The sequence below is a fragment of the Lathyrus oleraceus genome, chromosome 7, assembly GCF_024323335.1.
Source record: "Lathyrus oleraceus cultivar Zhongwan6 chromosome 7, CAAS_Psat_ZW6_1.0, whole genome shotgun sequence".
Taxonomy (NCBI): Eukaryota; Viridiplantae; Streptophyta; class Magnoliopsida; order Fabales; family Fabaceae; genus Lathyrus; species Lathyrus oleraceus.
The window spans coordinates 266,635,330-266,645,715 of NC_066585.1; the positions used below are offsets into that span (position 1 = coordinate 266,635,330).

At 36.9% G+C, this 10,386-nt stretch overlaps 1 long non-coding RNA gene across 1 annotated transcript; it reads left to right on the forward strand.

The window, feature by feature from the left end:
• The first annotated feature begins 2,245 nt into the window (after positions 1-2,245).
• On the forward strand, positions 2,246-4,225 carry LOC127105771 (uncharacterized). The gene is made up of 2 exons (XR_007795128.1): positions 2,246-3,708; positions 3,858-4,225. It is a non-coding gene; the product is annotated as an uncharacterized LOC127105771 (long non-coding RNA).
• Positions 4,226-10,386: the final 6,161 nt, after the last annotated feature.

Here is a 10,386-nt window from a genome sequence, read left to right on the forward strand (position 1 = left end):
AAGAGCAACATCCAAAGGTCTACAAAATACCATCTTGGACAATTCCTCATCTTCATCTTCAACTGCTATCATGCGGCAAAAAATACCTGAGCGTATTACACACTCGAAGACACAACATAGTCGCCACCGAACTTTATTTATTTCAAAAGGGAAGGGAAAATATCGATAAAACTCAAGGGAAGAGAAAAAGGGTAAGGAAGTCGGTTATGCAAGGGGAAGGTATTAGCACCCCTCACATCCGTTGTACTCAACGGGAACCATTTTGATTGTTCTTTGATTAAATGAGTGTTACTATCTAATGGTTACTTGCGAAAAGGAAAAAAGGTGTAATAATTAGTGTGCTCGCCAATGATTCAAACCCTCGTGCTTACATATCCTCATAGTTCAATAAGGAAATCAGAGCTCCGTAGTTCATGGTAGAAAATACAAATTTGTTGGTTGATTTTAGGGAACAATTATAATCATATCCTAGAAGTGTGTAGATGTTGGCTGATTTGATCCTAGTTCGGATGCTCCCATCTTTTAGTTTGTCTACTAAGAAACGAATCATAAAAGTTCTTTTCTGAAAAGAAGAGTTGTTCTGGAAATGTTTGTGTGATAAAAGAAAAAGAAAGAGTTGTTTGAATTGAAAAAGAAAGAGAGAAAGTTTTTTGAAGTGTAAAAGACTTGGAAAATGAGAAAAATATTGCTTGGATGTGGTGAAAATATTGTTTGGACAAGGAGTGTGTTGTTTAAAACCGTATGGTAGGTGTATCTAAATCAAATAATATGCAGTGTTGACCAATAAATGGTATGGCTAATGCATAATGGTCGGATTTTGACTAGATCCAAGGATCAAGACCTACAAAGGGGTTTGCTAGAGCATGAGGTTCCACATGGCGATAATATGAAGGTTTCCAGAGTATGGAACTCCATAGGGAAATGCATGAGGTTGCTAGATCATAAGGCTCCACAGGGCAATGCTAGAAATTTTCCAGATCATGAGGCTCCACAGGGAAATGCATGATGTTTTCCAGAGCATAAAGCTCCACGGGGGAAAATAAAAGAAAAAGGTTTTGCCAAATCATGAGGCTCCACGAGGCAATGTATGATGTTTGCCAGAGCATCAAGCTCCATAGGGCAATGTATGAAAGTTGCTAGAGCATGAGGTTCCACAAGGCAATGTATGAAGATATTGATTCAGAAATGGGTGTTTAACCATGAGGTGATTAACCCAAAGGATGTATGGACGACAAAGAGAGCGGTATTTGGTCCAGATAGGAAGTGTATTATTGATGGAGATTGTTGCAATGTTGAAGTTTCGAGATGTTGCCTGTGATGAAGAAACTTGACAATCATTTGATTCGGACTGCGCTAAAGTCTATGAACAAAGGAGAATACTCTTAATAACTGGGGCCTACGCTTCGTATCTAGAGGTACTCAAAACAAGGATAGGAAAAATTTCTCTTATTCTTCTCTGTTGCTTAAGGCTCATGGCGTGCAATTCTCATCATGATTAACAAGTGTTGAAGATGAATATTTTTGTTGTGCTTGATCATTGATCCAGTCTTAATGGCTAGAGTCTTCCAGGTATTGATTGTGAAATCTTGAGTTAACTTGAGTGTGAAGTCCTTAACTTGAGTTGAGGTCCAATGCAGTGCCAGTACATAGGATTAGTCTTATCAAGTGATCAAGAAGCTTCTGATCACTTGACTGGACAGGGGACAAGACAGGTGAATGGACTATTTGATCAAAGAGAACTTTGATTAATCATTCAATTAAGAGTGGTATCAGAGTGTAAATCAAGCCTCTATATTTTTAAGAAGAAATTGCAATATTAGCCATTATTAATTTCAAAAAAAACTACTCTAAAGCTCATATGTACATGTTATGGATTTCAAAAGATTTCATTGAAAGTTTTTCTAAAATTATTCTAATTAAACCTAAGTGTATGATTACTGTTTACACTAATGTTATTCTTTTTAAAGTATGGATCAAATCGACACACAATTAAAGAATAAAAAAGGTATTTAAAACACTAAAACATGTAATTAAAAAGTACTAAAATGTATTTAAAATACATTAAAAGACATAAAAGATATTAAAAACACCAACAAAAATTAAAGAAAAAAAGAGCAAAAATGTGAAATAAAATAAGAAAATAAGAGATGCATGGGTGTAGAGCCAGCAAGGGGTGTGCACAGAACTAAGGCACAAGGCCCATCAGAAGGCCCAATGTGGCCTTGGCTGAGTCAAGACAGAGGGAGTGTAAGTGAAAAAAGGGGTTTTAATAGCAAACAATGGGCTAAGAGGCCCAATGTGCAGTCACCAAAGAGAGAAAGAGAGGCATCGGTGTGGTGTAATGCATTTCCATTCAACCTCGAAACCTGAGCTAGTTCATCAAAACTCAGAACCTCGCCGCTCCGGAAATCGCCTCGGGCGACGGCGGGGATCCAAACACTCTCAAATTTACGCTGTTTGATTTGTCCTCTCACCCTCTCTTTCATTCACTACTTAGTTTTTCCTAATTACCAGCCTAATCCTAGAATCGAACCACGCATTGCATGAACCCTAATTTCCTAAGTGAATGGAATAGAGTGACTGAGGTTCAGAGATATTGAGCTGAAACCAAATCAAAGAGTGATGAGAATTTGAGAGATCTTGTGTCAATGATTGAAGAATGATCTCTGGAAAAGTGAAAATCCTCCTTAAAGATTGAGAAATGATTGGTTATATAGAGGGGAGTGATGCTAACAGAATGGGGTAGTTAGGTCAGAGGCGTTAGGGCAATGCACCTCTGTCAGTTTTTCAGTGGTTTTGGTTGTTAGCAGTTAGCAATTCTGTTAGCCTTTGTTAACCTTGGTTTTTGAATTTAGTTACGATGTTAGAGTCTAAGTTAGTGTTAATTTCACTTAGTTAGTTAGGAAAGAGTTAAAAACTGTTTTAATTGTTAGTTATGATATCAATTAGTGAATGAGAGTACTGTTAAGTTGAGTTAGCTCAATTAGAAGGTTAGTGAAATGAAATGAAGTTGGACTGTCATAGCTTGAATGGATGGTGTGGTATTGGTTTAGTTAGTTATGGCTAAATCTGTTATGTTATTTTAGTCTAGATTTAGGTGTTAATAATTAAGATTCAAGCTAGTTAGTAGCTAGTTGTAGTTTTATTAACAAGTTAGCTTGTTAGTTGAAATTAGAGTTATGTTGGCAGTTAGTAAAGTTAGGCTGGATAATTGTGATGTTAGTTTAGCAAGCCAACTATAACTCTTATGAATTTACCAAAGGTTTGAATCTGGTACAAATTGGTTCTTCCTCTTCATGCTCTTGAATGCAGCAACTTGTCCAAGTATTTGTGTAGTCAAACTAGATTGCTTAGATTTTGTATGTAGGTAGTTTTTACACTTGCTGGTTTGGGTTTTTTATGGCTATGCAGAGATGCTTTAATCAATTTCTATGATGCTAAGTTGATACTTAACTGACTGTTAGGGTGAACTAGTATTTTAAAAGTTGTGAATTGATATGGGACTGATGCTTGTTGTGAATCACATTGGACTGTGAGACTGGTAATGATCTAAATTATTGATATGAAGTTTTAGTGGCAGGCTGTTATGGAAATTTGTCTTGGTGAGCATCAATTAGAAAATTGAGAGGACCTCATGGTAAATGCTTGTTAAAGTAATTGGAAGGTTAAAATTAGTCATGGAGGAAAAGTGGTTAGTTAGCAAAGGAGGTTAGTGTAATATTGCAGTTAATAAGTGATGGAGTGGTTTGTATGCTTGTTTGCTTTATACCTTGATTATTTATATATTGGATTGGAAGTGAGAAATTGTGATTGAATTGTTAGTGTATGAATGCTAATGGTCACGTGTGTTTTTGTAGGACATATATGCACATGTGGATGAGGAAAGACAAGGCTAAGCATGGTTTTAAGTCATGGCATAAGGACACTTAAGGCACATGAAGAAGACTTAGAAGGCTTGCTATTAAAGAATAGGAATAGGGTTTAGGAATAAAACTAGGTAGTTGACATTGGTCAACAGTTTTACCAAAAAGTCAACAGTTGACCAAAGTCAACTCTAGGTCAAACATGTGTAATTTTGAGTAGACTTTGCAATTTGGATCTTTTGTAATATAAATGGATTTGTTTTTGAAATGACGGGCTTGTATATGAAGAAAGATGAACTTTCCCTCCAAAACTTAAATTTTGAATGTTTGAAATATGTTTGCAATTGCATCTTGATCTTGAATGTGAATGTGCCATGATATGCCTTGAATCTAAAACAAATAGCCAAACAAAACTAATATGCAAGATCATAACAAAGAATGGTCAGCAAAAGTGACCTCTAACCCCAATTCCATGACATGATCTAGAAGTCATAGACCAATGTTAGGTTTTTCAAGAGTCAACCAAATGATTACCAAGATTAGAGTTTTATGATCAAATCTAATACCATAATGCAAACCACATGATCCATAAGTCGAAAAGATCAAGAACTAGGGTTCCACCAGCATTGATCCCTAAGGAATGAACCAAACATCATTGTTGTGCCAAAATAGTCAAGATATAACATAAGTTTGATCCATTATCCTTGTAAAATAGGAAGACCCTTTAAATCAATGATGCTTATTTGAAAATGCATTTGTAAATAAATGTGTTATGATGGATGATTATGGCATGTGAATATGCATATGAAATGAGCACTAAGACGGACAAAAATTGAAAAAAGTAGGGCAAATTTGTGGGTATGACAGTTTCCCTTATTTAATCATCTTGGACCTGAATGTACGATTGGCGACAACTTTTCGGGCATTCAATGGTAGAAGAGGATTAAATACAAGAATATCCAAAAAAAAATCCCGTTGAGAATGAAGCATTTGTAATTTAAGAAAGATATGTGTATTGTGGATGTGGAATGTCCATTGGCCTTTGTAGGTTCATCTACTGGGGATTGACCAAAATATCTTGTCGGATAAATAGATCAGTCACAAGAGAAATGTTTGATATGCATGTTATATGAAATGTACGTTTGATTTTTTTCATGAAGCATGAAGTTATGTAAGTTGTGCAGCAATGTGAAATGAATGATATCTACAAGGTGAGACACTTTTTGCATGGTGGTAGACTTTAGTTTTCTAACGTCCAACAACTGAACCATAAATTTTGTACTTCGAAGAGAAAAATGTAGGTATGAGTGTTTGTGATGATTTTTGTTTTGCCTCCACTGATTAGCTTTGGCAAGTATTGGTAGTTAGGATATTCCCACAAGGTTCCACAAAAAAGTAAAGATTGATTGTGTACTTGCAAAAGGCAAGCATAAAGAATGTAGATAAAAAATTTAAAAGGTAGTGAAAATGATTTTTCAGACGGGAACTAGACTTTGAAAAGATTTGCCAGACGGGAATTGGACTTCGAAATCATTTTCCATATGGGAGAATTGAACTTTGAAAATATTTACCAGAAGTGAACTGGACTTCGAAATGATTTTCTATATGAGAAGTGGACTTTGGGATGTTTTTCTAGACGGGAACTGGACTTTGAAAAGATAAGCCAGATGGGAACTAGCTACCAGACAAGAACTAGATTTGAAAAGATTAGTCAGACGGGAACTGACTACTGGACTGGAACTGGATTTTGAAAAGATAAGCCAGACAGGAACTGACTATCAGACGTGAATTAGATTTTGAAAAGGTAAGTCATATAGGAACTGACTACCACACGAGAACTGGATTTTGAAAAGATAAGTTAGACGAAAAATGACTACAAGACAAGAACTAGATTTTGAACAGATATGCCATACAGGAACTGACTATTAGAAGAGAACTGGATTTTGAAAAGACAAGCTAGACGAGATCTGACTACCAGGCGGGAACTAGGTTTTGAAAAGATAAGCCAGACGAGAACTGGATTTTGAAAAGATAAGTCAAACGAGAACTGGATTTTGAAAAGATTAGCCAGACGAGAACTGGATTTTGAAAAGTTAAGTCAGACAAGAATTGGATTTTAAAAAGATAATCCAGAGGGAACTGACTACCAAAAGGAAATTAGATTTTGAAAAGACAAGCCAGACGAGAACTGGATTTGGAAAAGATAAGCCATACGGGAACTGACAACCAAAAGGAAACTAGATTTTGAGAAGATATGCCAGGCGAGAACTGACTACCAGACGTGAACTGACTACCAGACGTGAACTGGATTTTGAAAAGATAAGCCATACGGGAACTAACTACCAGACGGGAACTGGATTTTGAAAAGATAATCCAGACGAGAACTGGATTTTAAAAAGGTGTCAAAATAGGTTGGACTTTGTGGGAACTCGCTAGGAATATCATCTGTGAATTTGTATAGGAATTATTCTCTTCAGAGGTACATTATTGTTGGGTCCTTCGTTGCAAGGTACCAAATTTGTCTTATGCTTTGTATGCCCTTTTGAATTTTTATGGCGTAATGCTTCATCTTGATGGATATGCTACATATTTTTAAGGATGTAATGCTATGTAATGATGGTTACTACATGCAGAATCCAAGTATAGTTGAGCTTTGTGGGATGCCAAGCAAGTTGGGCTTTGAGAGATATCAAGCAAAATTGGGCTCTGAAGGGTGCCAATAAGGATTGGCCTTTGAAAGATGCCAATAAGGATTGGGCTTTGGAGATGCCAAGCAAGTTGGGCTTTAGGGATGTGCCAAGCAAGTTGGGATTTATGGATACCAATAAAAATTGGGTTTGGAGGTTCCAATAAATATTGAGCTTTGGATTTTCTGGTTTGTTCTGCAAGCCTTCATGTTATGCCAAATGAATGATATGGATGAGTGAAGCGATATGATTAATGCATGGTGATGATTTATGTAATGGTTTAACAAATGCTCATGTGGTGGGAGATGGAAGATTTAAGGCTAGGATAAGGGTTATGAAGATGTGATTCTCTGACACCTACTTTAGGCTTAACGGTTGTTGATACACCTTTTCACTTGTCTTAGAATATGGAGAGAACTTATACCTTCATAGACAGTCTTTGCCTAGTTTATTGTGTATCTACATGGATTGCCCTAGTCGCAAGTTATGGAGAAACCTTGTCACAAGACGTTCTCGATCTGACCTGCCCATTGTCTTGGAATTGTATGCCTCTGATTAACCGTCTTTTGGAGTAGTTGACTTTTGTGCTCATGAGGTGTTCTGCCTCAGTACGAGTCTTGAAGTGATTTTGCCCCTGGCTGGCTGATCTTGGAGAGATTTGTCGAATCTCGACGTGATTACCCCAGATTGACTGCATCTTGAAGAGGCTTGCCATTTTTCTCAATGGAGTTTTCAGGCATTTTCCCCTCAGTGATCAAACTTCCTATTGTGAAAATGATAATTCTAATGTCGAGTGCTTATTCGTGAGTAAAGTTGTTCATTTTGAAAATGATAATTATAATGTTATGCTTATGTCAGTTTCGAAATCCAAGTATGTTCATTGAGATGATGACATATAGTGATAAAATCACTAGTTATAATGTCATATCAATACCAACACAAATTATAAGCAAAACTTTAGGAGTCAGTTTTAACAAGATCTTACTGTAGTATGCTTTCGAAATAAACTTGGCTTCAATTAGGTCTTTTGAGGGTTGTAACGTGGTCTGATTCACGGTTTGAGAATAAAAGGATTTATGGCTCAAAATTTTATTTTAACCGACCCATTCTCCTTAATGTTCTACAGTCCTACGTTCAACTAGTTCAACACAAGTGTTCACTTTTCAAAAGGCTTTTGACGGTAGAAGTGATGTTTAAGGAACCAATGAGATTTTTGGAGTGACAGGCACCAACCTTTTATCTTTTATTTGTAGCCACACTAATTTTTTCTTGTTGATGATTTTCCTTTGATTATATGTTTTTATTTCTTATTTTCCCTAACTTTTTCCTGGACTAAACCTACAGTCCATTGGGATGCCCTAATTTTTGCCTAAGTCACTCGTTTTTGAGTATTCGACTTAGCGAAATTTTCTTTTGCTTTTTTTATTTTTCATCATTTTTTATTGGAACAAATCGTGTGACATTTGTTCGTTTGATTTGTTGAAAGGGTCGTGATTGCCTTGTTTCTTTTGTTGGTGAGGGACAACCATTATAGATTTGTGATTCTCAACCTCACGTGAGAGATAGGATGTGGTTGATCCTCATATGGGATACTCCCCTGTTGAAATTTGAACGCGTGGTCAAACTAACTAAAGATTACCCTGTCCATGGTTAATATTGAGGGTTTTTTCATATAGAAAGAAACTACTACTCCTAGGCTCAAAGGGGTTGACTAGGGATTACCTTCCTTATACCTCTGGTCTTTAGGGATGTGAAATAATGTCTTACATCACCAACAAGGTTTTATTCAAAAGCATAACACCGGTAATTTCGTGTTTTTTTTATTTCATCGTCCTCCTTTTGATTTTCGCTTAAACAAAAGTTTGATAGTGATAAATAAAATATGAGTGAACACGAATGGAATGATTCAAAGCATGCATATTCATTTCATTATTATTATCATTTGGAAACAAACGTGTTTTACAAGTGAATAACACTTAATAAAAAAAGATTACAAATGAAAATCATTGAACAATCTAATGATCGCTGACATGATTATCCTTTGTACCCACCCATAGATTGGGGTCATCGTGCTTGTGCAAGCTGATGTGATAGTCCCTTCAGACTCTTCCAACAGATGAAACCTCTTCGGATCTATCCTTGCTTCCAATTGCACCGGTTATGGCATTACAATGTGCCTGTCTGCGGAGGCATGGGATTGTTTAGTATGTTTGGGCCATTTGGCATGAATGTAATAGCCTTTGAGTCGACTAGGTGTTGTACCTTGGGCTTCAAGGATTTGCAATTCTCAATTGTACGCCCGGGTGCCCCTCAGTGAAACTCACATCTAGAATTTACGTCATAGCCTTGAGGAAGAGGTGTTGGAGGAGGTCCTAGTTGCCTTAATTGAACCAATGAACAATTGAGCAATTGAGGGAGTAGCATACCATAAGGCATATGAACCGAATCTATCCCTCTTTCTGGTTTCCTCTGTCCATGTTGTCTCTGCCCTTGATTTCTGTTATGTTGTGCAATTTGTTGACTTTGAGAAGCTTGAACTTGTGGAGGTTGTGGATATTGAGTTGCAGCAAAATATGGAAAAGGTAGTATAGCACGGGAGCAAGAGGTGCATGGAACTAAGGATGAATAACAGGAGTAACACCTTGTGGGAACATTTGAGTAAGACAGATCAAGCTAGGATTAACCATATGTATACCTAGATTAACAGTTTGACCATGCTGGATCCCGTACAGAGCATAGGGTTCCCTAGGATAAGCATGTGGATGTACAATAGCAGGAGGTGCCCCAGGATAGGCAAAAGGCATTCCAGAGATAGTAGACTAAAAGCCTTGATACAGATATTGCACATCAGGTTAAGCCATTGAAGGAGGAATTTGTACATGAAGAGGAGGACCCATATATTCATGTCCAGTTTCAACAGGTGTTTCAGCAATCACATATGTATAATTATGGCGAGGCTTCTCTATAAAGCATAATAACCTATGATCAAGGATCTCATGAACTTTGGTCTTAAAGGCAACACAGGCTTCCATGGAGTTCCCTATGTATCTTGCATGATATCCACATATGGCATTAGGATCATGCCTAAGATGGTAGGGAAACCTAGCAAGGTTGATCTCTTTGGCCATAATTCCCCAAGCATGAATACGAATAGGAAATAGATGCGTATAAGCAAATGGAATTGGATCAAAGCGATAACGTCTCCTTTCTTGATCGTTGTTTCATTTGCTGATTTTCTTCTACTTCTGTTTCTGATTTCCTTGAGTGGACTTATGATGTTGTATGAGATATTGCTCTTGGGGATAAACCGGCGGAATGCCCGCAGTTGCATTCTAGATTTTACCCGCTTTCAGTTGGCTCTCAATTTGTTCACCAATCACAACCTGATTTGAAAGTTTGTTGCCATGCTGTCTAGGAATAGTTCCAAGATCATGTCGACCTTGCCTTGGGCGTCATTCTGGCTCTTCTTTCACATTGTGTTCTCATGCTCAACTTATTCCATGATATTTTGGTGATTGGCTTCGGGGAATCATTGTCTTCTAGATGAGGAAGGGAAATGGTGATCTTTTTCTGATTGGTATGCATGAAATGCAAGTGAATGTATGCATATGTTGTTTATATGGATGGAATGCAAATAGATATGCAACATAGATTGATTCAAAGGCTCGATGATAAAATAATTTAGGTTCAAAAGTTTGGTACATACACAATGGTGCAATAATGGTATCCAATAATATAGGTTAAAGGTTCAATATGTTCTGGATAATTTGCATATGATTCTCAATGCAGGTTCAAAAGTTTGGCGCAATCATGATTTTTGAGGAATGTAGAGTCTA